This window comes from Bubalus kerabau, chromosome 13, assembly GCF_029407905.1.
Source record: "Bubalus kerabau isolate K-KA32 ecotype Philippines breed swamp buffalo chromosome 13, PCC_UOA_SB_1v2, whole genome shotgun sequence".
NCBI lineage: Eukaryota > Metazoa > Chordata > Mammalia > Artiodactyla > Bovidae > Bubalus > Bubalus kerabau.
In genome coordinates this window covers 76141088-76156497 of record NC_073636.1, presented here as the reverse complement: position 1 = coordinate 76156497, position 15410 = coordinate 76141088, and the positions used below count along the sequence as shown (strand labels likewise).

Sequence of the window (15410 nt, the reverse complement as noted above, 5' to 3'; positions counted from 1 at the left end):
GATATGGATTCATGTGCAGCTTTAAACCTTAGATCCATAATTTAACTCCCTGTTTCTCTAATGTAAAACAGTGATAATAACACCACCAAGCATGTGGAATTTGGGGGGATGCATTGGAGAAGGAAATGGCAACCCACTCCAGTGTTCTTGCCTGGAGAGTCCCAGGGACGGGGGAGCCTGGTGGGCTGCTGTCTCTGGGGTCGCACAGAGTCAGACACGACTGAAGCGACTTAGCAGCAGCAGCAGATGACTGAATGCATGTAACAAGAAAAACCTGGTGGTTGGCAGTAAGTGAGTTTACTCTAATAAATGGGGCTGTTTACTCTAATAAATGGGTGAGAATGGGGGAACGGGGCACCAGGGGGCTCAGCTCCTAACAGCATCCTGTAACTAAAGTCCAGGAAGTGCAAAGGAAGACCACCATCTCCCAAACCAAACCCAAGTGGCACACTTGTGTCTAATAGAATTTTGAGTTCCTCTCCACCGCCTGCCATCAGCATTTGAGAATTCAAGTGTTAATTTAAAAGAAGAAACTGCATTACCTGTTCTCCACGCAGATCTGAGCTTCCATTTTAATTTGCCTTCATTATCTCTCTCTCTTATTAAGAACAGTAAATCTGTTTTGTGTTTTCATTATTCCATTAGCTGGAGGAAGCTCATCAGTAATGTGGGGGAGCTGCCAACATAAATCGCGCAATTTTCATGCAGACGATGCAATAATTGACTTAAATCGCTATTCTGTGGAGGCTGCAGCTCCCAATTAGAGAAAGCGGCGTGATTTAAAAACGAGTTACAATTGATTGGATTTCAGGGGAAACCAGGTTTGGAATGTGTTAATTGCATTCCACCTAAACACCAGGTCTAAATGAAGCAGCCAGAGATTTAGGGAAATAACAAAATCTTCTCTAGAAACGGCCCCAAATTGCTTAATAAGATAGGCGAGATCTGATTAAGATGGGGGGCTAATGGCCTGCTGTATTTGGGGGTGACAGGCTGAATTCTCATCTTAGAAACTACTCCAGAGAAGAAGTAACAGACCTCAATCTGTTGTATGGTCTGGCTGAGTTTCAGGGGCAAGTATCAGCGGCACCTCCTTTCCGTTAAAACCTAAGTCAGACTACGTGCTGTGCGTGTGTGCTAAGTCGCTTCAGTCATGTCCAAGTCTTTGCAACCCTATGGACCATAGCCCACCAGGCTCCTCTGTCCATGGGATTCTCCAGGCAAGAATACTGGGGTGGGTTGCCATGTCCTCCTCCAGGGGATCTTCCCAACCCAGGGATCGAACCCACATCTCTTATGTCTCCTGCACTGGCAGGCGGGTTCTTTACCGCTAGTGCCACCTGGAGAGCCCAGACTATGTGCTACCTCTGCTCAAACCCAGCAGTGGCTTCCATCTCCTTCCGGGAAAATTTTAGTCCTTACAACGGTATGCCAGAAATTATATGATCCATCCCATAAACCCACCGACCTCCTCACTCGCCAGGGTGACCAGGGTTCTTCATGGTCTGGCCCCTGCCTACGTCTCTGCTCTCATCTTATGTCTTGTTGTTTTGGCCTCCCACTCAGTCACCGAGAATTTCTGAAAGATCCCTGATGGTTCATGTTCCATGTGCCCCGTGCTCTCCCTGCCTCATTCACCTGGCTAATTCCCAGGCAGCCGGCAGAACTCACTTGGTTTGTGACCTCTTCTCCTTTAATCCTTCCTCTGAAAGTTCTAGCATCCAGGGAAGCAGTTGGCTTGAAATGGTCATTGAGTCGTCAACTCGAGAGAGCAAAGAGACATTTTGGCTGTAAATGGATTTTCTGAAAACCTGGAGAGGATGATTGTGGAGCACCTGTGACAGGCGGTCTCTGAACACAAGCATCTTTCCATCAGCACCTCCGCCCTCCATGGCCGGGCAGTCACCATCCTCCCCCAGTCACCAGGGAGGAACACCCAGGTCCCATCTCCTCCAGCTGCGCTGCCATGCACATGCAGACACGTGTGTCCTGGGTGAGCTACACAGCCATGCGCATGCAAACACGTGTGTCCTATGCAAGCTTCACTGCCATGCGCATGCAGACACGTGTGTCCTGGGTGAGCTTTGCTGCCATGCGCATGCACACGCATGTCCTATGCAGGGACTTGCTCGACTATGCATTCTTGACAGGTGTCCTACTGTCCCAGGGGATAAGAATCGATTGCTGTGGGGCTGGCAATACAGAACTCTTAAAAGTTTGTGCTAAAATACACATGGCATCAATTTACCATTTCAACCATTTTACAGCATATGGTTCAGTAGTATTAAGTCCATCACATTTTTGTTCTACCATCATCACCATCCATCTCCCAGAACTCTTTTCATCTGGTGAAACTGAAACTCTATACCCATTAAACAATAACTCCCCATTCGCCCTCCCCTCAGCCCCTGCCAAGCACCCTTCTACTTTCTGTCTCTATGAATCTGACAGCTCTAGGTACCTCCTATGGGCTTCCTCGGTGGCTCAGAAGTAGAGAATCCACCTGCAATGCAGCAGTTGCAGGAGACACAGGTTCGATCCCTGGGTGGGGAAGATCCCCAGGAGGAGGGCACGTCAACCCACTCCAGTATTCTTGCCTGGAGAATCCCATGGACAGAGGACCCTGACGGGCTACAATCCATAGGATCGCAAAGAGTCAGACACGACTGACCACTTAGCACACATGCACACAGGCACTTCCTATAAGTGGAATCATAAAGCGTTTGTCTTTTTGTGACTGGCTTCTTTCATTTCGCATAACATCTTCCAGGTTCATCCATGTTGTAACCTGTGTCCAAATTCCCTTCCTCTTTAAGTCTGAGTAGTATTCCATCGTAGGTCTAGACCACATTTTGTTTATCTGTTCATCTGTCGATGGACACTTAAAACCCTTAACTCTGCTTATGTATAAAGCACAGCCATACTTACAGCACATAAACAGATACAGTACACACGGTGTCCCTGTGGTATTAAAATTTCCTGGGGGTGGGCATTTAGGAAAAATGTCCCTAAAGGCTCCTTTGTGCTGTGCTGTGCTTAGTCATTCAGTTGTGCCTGACTCTTTGCAACCCCATGGACTGTAGCCCACCAGGCTCCTCTGTCCATGGAGATTCTCCAGGCACGAACACTGGAGCGGGTTGCCATGCCCTCCTCAAAAGCTCCTTAGGAAATGATAATAACTATTGACATTTGGACCAGGTAATTCTCTGATGCGGACGACTGTCCTGTGCAGCATAGGGCTCTCAGCAGCCTCCTTGTCCTCTACCCGTAGGATGCCAGTAGCGCACCCCTAGGTGTGGCAATCAAATATCTCTCCAGGGACTTCCCTGGTGGCCCAATGGTTAAGCACCCGCCTTCTAATGCAGGGGACAGGGGTTCGATCCCCGGTGGGGGAACCAAGATTCCACATGCCTCAGAGCAACTCAGCCCTCCTCTGGCAACCACTGAAGCCCATGTGATCTGGAGCCCACGTGGCACAACTAGAGAGTCTGTGCCTGCAGGGAAAGGATCCTGCATACCGCTGCAATCTAACTGCCTGACACAGCCGCATAAATAAGTGAAGACTTTAAATAAAGTCTCCAGGCGTTGCCAAGGTGTCCGCCGGGCTCAGGGTTGTCCTGGTTGCGAATCCCTGCTCCGGGCTCTTGCCGTGGGGCAGGATGCCCTGACTGAGAGCATGCGCACTGTTACTTTCTTGAAGTGCTGCCACGTGGCTCTCCAAGGGGCTCTGCTCCAGCTCCCGGGGCCGAGCACGGCTGCTGGGAAAAAAACCGCGTGGAGGAGCCTGGGCCCAAGCATAAGGTGGCCAGAGGACCGAAGCCTCACCAAGTTCGGCACAAAGCCGGAATTTCTCGGCCCTGAGTCCCTGCGGCCGCTGGGTCACATGTCCCAGCTGTGTGACCAAAGCCGGCCTGGGCCCTTGCCTTGTTCCTGGGTGTCAGGCTCCAGGGCGCCTTGAAGGGACAAAGCTCAGGTGTTCGCGTCTAACAACACCCAGCCACTCCTCCCCAGCCACTTTCTCATCCTTTCTGAGCACACCCGCCCATCCACACCCCCGAGTTTTTGTGTATACTCATTCCTTTAGCAGACAAAGCATTTGTTAAGCATCTCGTAGGTGCCAAGCACTGTGCTCAGCTCTGAGATATGATCGTGAATAAGACTGGCCAACTCCCCACCCCGGCCACACCCAAGAGCTTTCAGAAGCCTGTGGGCGCTCAGATGGCTACAATTCCTCCCTTCCAGCGTGGGCAGTCCGAGAAGGAATTCTAGAGAAGGGATGTCCAAGCTGAAACCTCCAGCTTGCTTCTGCACTGTCTGGATAACGGGGACAATTCCAACAACGCCACCCTTGGTTACCTACTTACCATCTGCTACCCCTTCTTTCTCCACCTGCCGGTGGGGCGGTGGGGGGGGTGGTGGTCCCTGCTTGCTGAAGGAGAAGCCACCGTCTTCGGCAACTCCTAAAGTCACCCATTACCTGCCCTGTCCTCTTGTCTCTCCCAATTCATCTTCTGGCACCTTCTCTTCTTTTCAGCCACTCTGCTCTTTCAAAAGTAGGAAGCATGGCTTCTGCTGAGGCGTCTCCACAGGTACTTTTCAGGTCAGCTGTGATACGCCCCTTTCCTCACCTCCATCAGGCTGATGCTCAGCTGCCACCTTCTTGTCATTCTCTCCACCATCATAATCTTTCTCGCCAAGCCCCATCCAGGAGCACCGCTTCACTTTATGTATTTATCTGGCCTGTTGGTCTCCCTCCATAGCAATTAAATTCCTGAAGAGTCAGGATTTGTGGATCACGTTCCCTGGTGTATTCCCAGTGTTTGCCATAGAGCCTGGCACAGACTAAGTGCTCAAGAAATGTGTCGAATCGATGAATTAATTACATGTCCTTCTCATAAAAGCTCAGTCAGTACCTCTCAAGATGTATCATGCACACGAATCACTTGGAGATCTTGTGAAAACACAGTTTCTGGGGTGGAAACCCCCACCTGGGGTGGGGTCCCGGGTCCTGCATTTCTACGAGCTCCCAGGTGATGCTGTACTGCTGGTCCTCTGTTTTGTGCAGCAAGAACTCAGCGTCGACGGCCGGCATCTATGTTCCAGATGAATAAAGCCAGCGCAGAGAGGTTACTCTCATTGCTAAAGGCACCAAGCTTCAGGAGACGGGCTGGATTTGAAATCTGTCCAACTCCCAGATGTTAATGAATCACCCGATCATATTGCAGACCCCAAGTCTGAAAATTGTCCCTCAGGTACTTGCTAAACTGAACTTTCCCAAACTGTCCATGTGAGAATATCATGGGTGCCAACTCGGGACCAGCACAGTGAGACCTGTTAGGCGGTGTAACCCCCAGACTGAGCTGGGGTGCTTGTGTGCAGGCTAAGTTCGCTTCAGTTGTGTCTGACCCTGTGTGACCCTATGGACTGTAGCCTGCCAGGCTCCTCTGTCTATGGGATTCTTCAGGTAAGAACACTGGAGTGGGTTGCCATGCCCTCCTCCAGAGGATCTTCCCGACCCAGGGATCGAACCCACATGTCTTGCATCTCCTGCATTGGCAGGCAGGTTCTTTACCACTGCTGCCACCTGGGAAGCCCCTGAATTGGGATTCTTTGCCTTAACTCTCCATGCTCTCTATACGCTCTCTCTTGTGCTGGGTTTTGGGATCTGTGTGTGTGTGTGTGTGTGTGTGTGTTGGGAATCTTCCAGAGAGCTTTCTCAGCTCATTGATCATGAAGGGAGCTCTCTCCAGGCCTAATCTTGCACTTGGTTAAGTGTGAGCTGGTAAACTTGATAAGCAAATTGGAGGGAAATTTACAGCATCATCTCATTAGAAGGTCAAGGACCTTGATCTTCTCGCTCTTACTGGGCCCCAGAGCTCCATCAGAAACCCCAAAGAGGAAGGCAAAGGTGGCCTTATGCAGAGCCTTCTAATTCTTTGGTTCCATCTGAACTCACGTCACAGAGAGAGACTTTTCAGTGAGAAGCTCTCACGTTGCCTCTCAGCTCTTACTGCTGGCTAATTACCGAGGCCGCTATTCCCAAATCTAACTAGCTTTGCTAGAGATCAAACACAGTCTCTCCAGCTCGGGCCAATCTATACGTAGCCTGCCTGCTGCCTCCACACCCACTATAGCCGCTGAGCTCCTGCACCATCCCTGCTGATCCATTTCCTCCAACATCGACTGCCATCCGAGCTCTCCCCCTAAACCCGAAAATGGGATCCTAGTTCTGGTTTCTCTCGCCAGCAGGCTTGTGGTTAAAGACAGGTGAAGTCTGGAAGACTTGAGAGGTCATAAACTCAGTACCTAGTGGAGCCAGGCAGGTAACGTCAATAGGAAAGGCGGGTTTAGATGGGAGGGTAGTTCGTGGAGAGCTTGGGGTCAAGCTTCTAAAAAGGCAGCAGATGTCACAGCTCCTCCATGATGGCTGAGACATGTTGTGAGGGGCAGCCCTGTGTGGCCAGATCTAAACTTCCATGTGGACATCTAGTTACGTGAGCTCTTCTGATGACTAATAGTGGCAAAGATCAGTTGAGCAAGAGTGACACCCAAATTCAGCCCACGAGGGCCACTGGTTTGAAGTCTTGGCTTGTAATGCTGAAGGTATGTAAACTAAGAGAGATCTGTATCAGCTGGGGTCTGAGGAAGAAATGGGGACAGAATTAAAGAGGGCCCTTTGAAGGGAGGTTTCTATTTACAAAGCTGGGCAGGGTACAGGGAAAAAATGTGCAAGAATACAGGATGGGCTGAACAAGACATAGATGAGGGCATATCCTGATGGTAGATTACGTAGCCTTTAGAGATGATAATAGGCATGACAAGTTTGCAATAACATAGGAAACGAATACAGTATAATGAAGTCAAAAGGCATGATTTTAAATTAGAGTTGTACATAGGGGAGCTGCATGCGTGTCCATCAGTTGCAAGTAAAGTCACCTATATAGTCTCTTGATTGTAAACATTTAAAAGGGAAAGAGACTTTTCTGGTTTGCAAATAAGTTCGTTAGTATCTTGCTTTTTTTTTTTTTTAGATTCCACATATAAACAATAACGTGATATTTGTCTTTGTCTAAGTTATTTCACTCAGCATGTCTTCATCTGCATTGTTTCACTTAGTACATTATTTCACTTAGTATGCCTTCCATGTTGCTGCAAATGACATTATTTCATTCCTTTTTATGGCTGAGTAAGGCAATGGCACCCCACTCCAGTACTCTTGCCTGGAGAATCCCATGGATGGATGAGCCTGGTAGGCTGTAGTCCATGGGGTCGCTGAGGGTCGGACATGACTGAGCAACTTCACTTTCATTTTTCACTTTCATGCATTGGAGAAGGAAATGGCAACCCACTCCAGTGTTCTTGCCTGGAGAGTCCCAGGGACGGGGGAGCCTGAGGCTGCCGTCTATGGGGTCGCACAGAGTTGGACACGACTGAAGCAGCTTAGTAGTAGTAGTATTCCGTTGTATAAACATTCCATAGCTTTATCCGTTCATCTGTCGACAGGCATTTCAGGTGCTTCCATGTCTTGGCTAGTGTAAATAGTGCTGTTGTGAATGTTGGGGTGCATGTATCAGAAAGAGACTCACAGACACAGAAAACAAACTTACGGTCACCAAGGGAAAAGGGGGAGGGCGTTAGGAGGTTGAGATGCACATATACGCACTATACAAACAGATGACCAACAAGGACCTGCTGTATGCACAGGGAACTACACTCAATAAAAAGAACATGAAAAAGAATATACATGTATATGTTGTACTAACATGATATTGTACATCAATTATACTTCAGTAAATAAATAGGAAAGAAAAAATTTGTTTACACAGAACAGGCAGTTCTTCTAATTTAAGGACAGTTTGCCGCGAATTGAGTGTGAAATGGGTAGTGAGATGCTGGGGGGACAGAGACTCTGGGTCCCAGTACTCCTGAGAGCATCTCCCCCTTTGCGTCACTCTCTGGCAACTCAGGATATGTAATTTCCAAGCAACAAACCTTTCAAAAGCAAACCAGCTACTTCCTGTGTAGACAAAATCATTTGGGAGCAATTAGCAGCCATGAAATTAAAAGACGCTTACTCCTTGGAAGAAAAGTTATGACCAACCTAGATAGCATATTGAAAAGCAGAGATATTACTTTGCCAACAAAGGTCCGTCTAGTCAAGGCTATGGTTTTTCCAGTGGTCATGTATGGATGTGAGAGTTGGACTGTGAAGAAGGCTGAGCACCGAAGAATTGATGCTTTTGAACTGTGGTGTTGGAGAAGACACTTGAGAGTCCCTTGGACTGCAAGAAGATCCAACTAGTCCATTCTGAAGGAGATCAGCCCTGGGATTTCTTTGGAAGGAATGATGCTAAAGCTGAAACTCCAGTACTTTGGCCACCTCATGCGAAGAGTTGACTCATTGGAAAAGACTCTGATGCTGGGAGGGATTGGGGGCAGGAGGAGAAGGGAACGACAGAGGATGAGATGGCTGGATGGCATCACTGACTGGATGGACGTGAGTCTGAGTGAACTCCAGGAGTTTGTAATGGACAGGGAGGCCTGGCGTGCTGCAATTCATGGGGTCGCAAAGATTCGGACACAACTGAGCGACTGAACTGAACTGAACTGATGGGCATTTCTGGTTTCTCTCCAGAGGCATTTTTCTTGATACTCTAACCCTGGTGTACACAATGACTCCACTGTAGAGATGAAAACAAAAGCCAATATATGCCAAAAAATTAGGAAGCAAATGCACCAAAATACTGCCAGTGGTTGACTATGAAAGAGAAGTGTGGGTGATTTTTTTCCAACCTCTCTGCTTCATTCATTAACAAATGTTTACTGAGCATCTGCTAGGTGCCAGATACTATTACAGGCACTGAAAAAGAAAACAGTGCATACCAAGTTGCAAACATTCTTGATGGATAGAGACAGACAGTAAACACCTGAGTAAGTAAAATACAGAGCAGGCTGGGGCTTGGCACGTACCTGGGAGAACCGAACAGAACTAGACAGGGGGACGAGAAGTGCTAGGTTGGGGATGGGGGTTTTGAGTTCAAGCAGGGTGATGGAAAGCCTCAGTGAGAAAAGGGGACAGCTGAACAAAGATGGGGAGGAGAGGAGGGAGTGAGGATGTTTGGAGGAAGAAGGTTCCAAGTGGAGGGAACAGCAAGTGCATAAAAACTTGCCGGGGGTTAGTGAGGCTGGAGCAGAGAGAAAAAGGGGTGGATGTTAGCTGTGCTTTCTGTGTTCTCTCTAATGAGAGCACAGAACTTGTATGATGGAAATGGTGGTGGTTTAGTCACTAAATCATGTCCAACTTTTGTGACCCCATGGACTATAGCCCACCAGGCTCCTCTGTCCGTGGGACTTTCCAGGCAAGAATACTGGAGTGGGTCAATTTTCTAGACCCAAGGATCGAACCCATGTTTCCTGCATTGCAGGTGGATTCATTATTGCTAAGCCACCAGGGAAGTCTCATCATGGAAATAAAAACCATTTATTGTCATTAAAGGAAGAGCAAAAGAGAAGGAGGGAAGCCATCTCCTCTTTTCTGGCCCTGGAAAGCTGATGGTTTTCTCCTCCTGATCAGTTCTGCATCGGCGCAGTGGATGACTTCCCGTGAGACCTGAGCATCCCTTCAAGTCTGTCCTTCCCTGGGTTATCACATGGCCAGCACCGAAGATACCTGTGGTCTAAGAACTGTGGGCAGCACCCCCTCTTTCCCTCAACGCCCCCTGCCCTGCTTCCCATCGGCAGGAGGAGAAGCAGAGACCAGTGTGAGCAAACCACGCTGACCGCCTCACTCCCTCCAAGGGCACCTGGGAGTGATGCCAGCCCCGGGAAGAAATTGCCAATAAAGATCTGAGGTGCTGATAAGGAGGTGTCAATGCATTAACCTCCCCCAAAGGGAAGAAAAAATTTTTTCAATTACTGGTAGCGGGAAACAAAATAGTGAGAAATCACAAATGACAATCTTTTTAAGACAGCCCTGGGGCCACTTTCAGTTGACCCCATGCATTAACCTGGCGGGGAAATTTTTTACTTGCTGCTCCCTCCTGTGTCCTTAATAGCATAAAATAAAAAGATTTTAGATAAGATTTCATTCTGTGAATCAATTGGCAAACCACACTAGGCTTCCCGGGGCATTCTGGCCTCAATCTAATGGAAATTAGTATTTTTTAAATGAGAATATCGATACTGAATTGGATCCCATAGCAGAAAGTCTATACAGAGGATTTCATTTCAACTGGAAGTCTCCGGCTTCTTCTGAGCTTTGCTTAACCCAGTATCTGCCAGTGTCTCAAGTGAAGAATGAGAAAACAAAATCTGGAATCCTTGTTACCACGGCACAGCCAGAAAGTTCTCGCCGCTCACTAGTTTTCCACACAGGTCTTTGTTCTATTCCTCAAACTGACCGAGGACAGCCCCCGGCCCTAAGCGCTTACAGTTGCCTCTGCAAGGCTTTCTCCCATTGTCCTCCTCTGGCTTTCTCCTTCTCAGTCTTGAACTTCAAAAATCACCTGCTCAGGAAGCTGGGCTTAACCACAACCTTCTCCCATTATCCCCCCTCTCAGGCCCTTCACGACTTGTCATCAAGGATAATTACATTAAAATGCATTTAGTGTTTCTTTTTCTTCTGCAGAGATGGGGCACATAGATGGGCAGTCATCCTTGGGTATCCTTGGGGGACTGGTTCCAGGACTCGCTGTGGATACCAAAATCCCCAGATGCTTAAGTCCCAGAGTCAGCTCTCCATATCCACAGTTCCGCATCCACAGGTTCAACCACCTTTGGACGGTAGATTAGGTTTACTCCCTGCATTTGGCTGAACTTGCAGATGCGGAACCTGTGGGATACGGAGGGCTGACAGTGTTCATTTCAACCACCGTTTTCATGGTGGTCAGTTGTTCTAATCAATAATTCACTCTCTGTGGGTGATCCCCTAGCAAGGCATCAGAGAGACCACACTCCAGAGGCAATGACTTTGATGTTTGGTCAATACCAGAGACTTCACTAATTGATACAATGAACGTTAGACATAAACGGCAGTGGTGAAAGTCGTGGCTGATGATTAACAAAGTGGATGTTAGAATGTGTTCTCTTCAGTGACTTCAGTGCTATTCAAGGGAAGGAGGCGACAGAAGATATTTTACAGCAGTGCCCTACGCTTGCATGAACAGGGTTTAATGGTTTAGGGCTGTGCAGTCTGATACAATAGCTACAATTTCAGCTTCATTGTAAACTAACCCAAGTTTAAATAAAATCGAAAATTCAGTTTAATTCAGTCACATCAGCTTGAATTTCAAGTGCTCAATAGCCGTGTGGCTGGGGGCTGATGTCCTGGACAGAACCGATTCATTTGTTGTAAGTGCTATTGGACAGAGCTGATCTAGGGAGTGGTACCCTTGGCTATCCTAGGTCAGATCCCTGAGTGACTTTGGTTCTGACCCCTCTGGATGTCAGACAAATCCTGCTGCTGGAATATTGCTGCCTTTGCCCCACTGTGAACCTGTTGTGCAAAGTGTTTTCTGAGCCTCAGAGAGGACAAGGATCCGGCAGTCCGTTAAGCTTCCAGGTCAGCTTGTGCGGCTATTTTCTGCTGCCTGTTGATAAGTAACAATTTGTGTAAAATGGATGTGGTCTGAGATTTGCTTTCATCAAAACCAGGATGCCCGCTGCCAGCTGCTCCATTTATTCTCATAGTCAGTTGATAAAGATTTATTGAACACCTACTATGTGCCAGACACCTTTCTGGGTGCTGGAGGCACAACAGAGAATCACACAGTTAAGTCCTTCCTCTTGTGCAGATTATATTTTGGGTACTGTGTGGGGTGGAATAGACAACAAGGAAACCTACAAATGAACACCATCTTGCCAGCTGGCAATAACATCTTGAGGACAATCCGACAGCGTGATGCTGTACACGCTGGTTTGGCAGGGCAGGTGTGGAGAGGGTATTTAGTGGGGCTCATAGAGCATCACAGCAAAATTGCTCTTCTCCACGCTGGATTTCCTCCGTTTCCAGGCTCTCTGCTCTCCCCTGGACTCCCAGGCTCCCAGACATCCACTCTGGAAGGAAAGTGGAAGTTCCTTTACCCTGAAATGCATGTGTGCTAAGTCATTTCAGTCGTGTCCGACTCTGTGCGACCCCATGGAAAGTAACCTGCCGGACTCCTCCGTGTATGGGATTCTCTAGGCAAGAACACTAGAGTGGGTTGCCATGCCCTCCTCCAGGGGATCTTCCAGACCTAGGGATCGAACCTATGTCTCTTATATCTCGTGCATTGGCAGGCAGGTTCCTTACCACTAGTGCCATCTGGGAAGCCCTGAGCTCTACCACTAACTTCCTGTTGTTTTAGGAAGGTCACTGATCCACTGATCCCTCAGTTTCCTATCTGTAAGTTGAAGGCATTAGGTCTGCTGATTTTCAAACTGTGAGCTGAAACCCATTAAATGAGTCACACAATCAAGTTGGGGGTTGGGACCATTATTTCAAAAATAGAAAATAGCAGAATGTGAATAGCTGAGCATGAGGAAGGGTGAGTGAGTTTCCTCTGACTTTCAGGTTCCTGCGAGCTGGAGCAGGTACTGGGTTACCATGTAGCTTTTTATCGTGGGCTGCCGTCGAAGGAAGTGGAAAGCTCTGCACTAGATCACTTCCCAGGGCCTTTCAATTCTAGCAGACTCGGAATCTGAGTTCTTAACCCAGGGGACCAGACAATTTAGCAACATGCTCACGAGCAGAGTGGAAATTGAATTGGGGAGTGTGTTCTGAGCAGACATCGCCTACACTTTTATTACTCCCAATATGCCAAAATCACATTAAGGCCATGTTTAAAAACCAGTAATATTGCAGGAGGCTTGGTATTTCCTGGGGATCTGTTTCTACACTTCCACCCACCGCGGTCTGAAACTCCAAAATCCCTCTCCTGGGGGGACAGCCTCTCAGCCTCCCTTCCTCCCCTGCTTTCCCTCCATGAGTTCTTCCCATCGTCCTAAGTCACTCACTCCCTCATTCATTCGGCCATTCAGCACCTGTGTCTTCAGTGCTGCTATGGGACGAACACCGTCTTAGGTGCTGGGAATTCAGGTGGTGAAGAAAAAACCGGTGAGAGCCCATTCTCAAGGAGTTTGTGATCGAGGGACTTCCCTGGTGGTCCGGTGGTTAAGAATCCACCTTCCAATGCAGGGGATGAGGGTTCGATCCCTGGTCCGGGGTCTAAGATCCCACGTGCTGCCAGGCAACTAAGCCCGTGTGCCACAACTAGGGAAGCTCACGTGCTGCGACTAGAGAAAGCTGCGCGCTACAGTGAAGACGCAGCACAGCCCTGCCCCTCCCCGCAGAAAAGGAATTTATGGTCACGTTTGGTGGGGAGGCATGGCTGGTGGAGGGTAAGACAGACAATAAAGAAGACAGCGAAGCAATGATGACTTACAGGTGGTGATGGGTGCTATGATAGAAATCAACTCCATGATGGAGGCGAGGGTGACGGGCAGAGGCGAGGAGAGGGGAGGAGAGGCTGCTTCCAACACAGTGACCAGGGAAGACCCATTTAGGGAGCTGATGTTGGACCTGAAACTCGAATGACCAGAAAGAGTCAGGGGAGGGGGACAGTGCAGCAGGGAGAGGGGACAGAAAGTGCTCAGGCTTCAAAGTGACCCCTACTCCTCCTACCTGGCTCCCCGATTTCCCAATAGCTTTGTGATGACCTCATGTACCTTCCAGTGTAGACGAGACCCATGGTAAGTCAATTTAAAGATGAAATGTAATGGCCCCGATCCCTCTCCTTCCCGTGGCCCTTGGAACTCTTAGCATATGTTATCTTGTTAATTCTTTCAGTGACCCTGGGAGGCATCTATTGTTTTTCCCTATTTTTCAGATGTAGAAACTGAGGCTCAGAGAGGACACTGGATTTGCCCAAGATCATACAGTTTATATAGTGGTGGACCTGGGGTTGAAGCCAGTTCAGTCCGATTTAGAAGTCCACTGAAAGGGTTTTCAGCTGGAACCTCTTTGACAAATCCGTAGTCTCCTCTTGCTGAATCCCCGTAGCTTTGGGTTTATCTCCTTTGCCTGTTCTGATTGATTCCTCGTGGTTGCTGGGAACTCACTGTTGACAAGAAACCTGAAGCTGCCTCTGAGTGCAACGTTCATTCACTCAAGAAAAATTTATTAGGCCCCTGTTGTGTGCCAGACCCTGTTTTAAGCATTGAGGGATCCCTGGCAAACAGAACAGTCCTCACGGAGCTGGCATTCCAATGAAAAGACATAAGCAGTAAATCCAATTAATGCGCTTCCCAGGTGGCGCCGTGGTAAAGAATTCTGCCTGCCAATGCAGGAGACACAAGAGACACGGGTTCGATCCCTGGGTCGGGAAAATCCCCTGGAGAAGGAAATGGCAACCCACTCCAGTATTCTTGCCTGGAAAATTCCACAGACAGAGGAGCCTGGCAGCCTGCAGTCCACGGGGCTGCAAAGAGTCAGACACAAGTGAACAGTTTAATTTCAGAAATCAAAATCTATGTTAGAAGGTGAGAAAGGAAGCAAGCATGGAAGGGGGAATGACTGCGGTTTTAAGTAAAAGAGTTAAACCTGATTCTTCCCATGTCCAGCTCCTTCTTAGTCTTTGAATGCCAGCTTTCCCCTGACCCCCAAAAAACCACACAAAGAAAAAGGCGGAACCTGTAGATTAAAAGATTTAAGGGGCAGGTTGTACGTGCGTGTGCTCAGTCATGTCTGACTCTTTGCAACTCCATGGACTGGCCACCAGGCTTCTCTGTCCATGGAATGTTCCAGGCAAGAATACTGGAACGGGTTGCCATTTCCTACCCTGGGGGATCTTCCTGATCCAAGAATTGAACCTATGTCTCTTGAGTCGTCTGCATTGGCGGACAGATTCTTTACCACTACACCACCTGGGAAGCCCATGGCAGATTAGCCATTCACAATATCTGTACCTTCTTTGGATGCTTGTTTGAACAAATAAACTATAAAGCTAATTTAGACTATCAGGAATATTTGAACACTAGATTTAGGGTGACACTGTGGAACCATGGTGGAGAAGGAAATGGCAACCCACTCCAGTGTTCTTGCCTGGAGAATCCTGTGGACAGAGGAGCCTGGTGGGCTGCTGTCCATGGGGTCTCACAGAGTCAGACTGAAGCGACTTAGCAACAGCAGCATGGAATCATGGGTAATTTTTGAAGTCATGTTAATGGTCTCAAGGTGACATTTTTTAAAATTCTCATTTTAGTGATATTTACAAAACGTCCACAGGTAAAGACGCAGCATCTGTGGTTTGCTTCAAAATCACCCAGTGCGGTGGGGTGGGGTGGGTCCATCAATAAGGGCAGATGGACCGGGAGTTGGGAGTCAGAGGGGTGGTCTTGGGGTCGATCTTACCATTTTCTCTACTTTTGTTTAG

The 15410-nt window shown here is 48.3% G+C and overlaps 1 long non-coding RNA gene across 1 annotated transcript; it reads right to left on the bottom strand.

Annotated features, from left to right (window-relative positions):
* Positions 1-11787: 11787 nt before the first annotated feature.
* Positions 11788-13874, bottom strand: LOC129625129 (uncharacterized). Its single transcript, XR_008701268.1, has 3 exons — positions 13661-13874; positions 13422-13558; positions 11788-12054 (listed from the first exon to the last, which is right to left on the bottom strand). It is a non-coding gene; the product is annotated as an uncharacterized LOC129625129 (long non-coding RNA).
* Positions 13875-15410: the final 1536 nt, after the last annotated feature.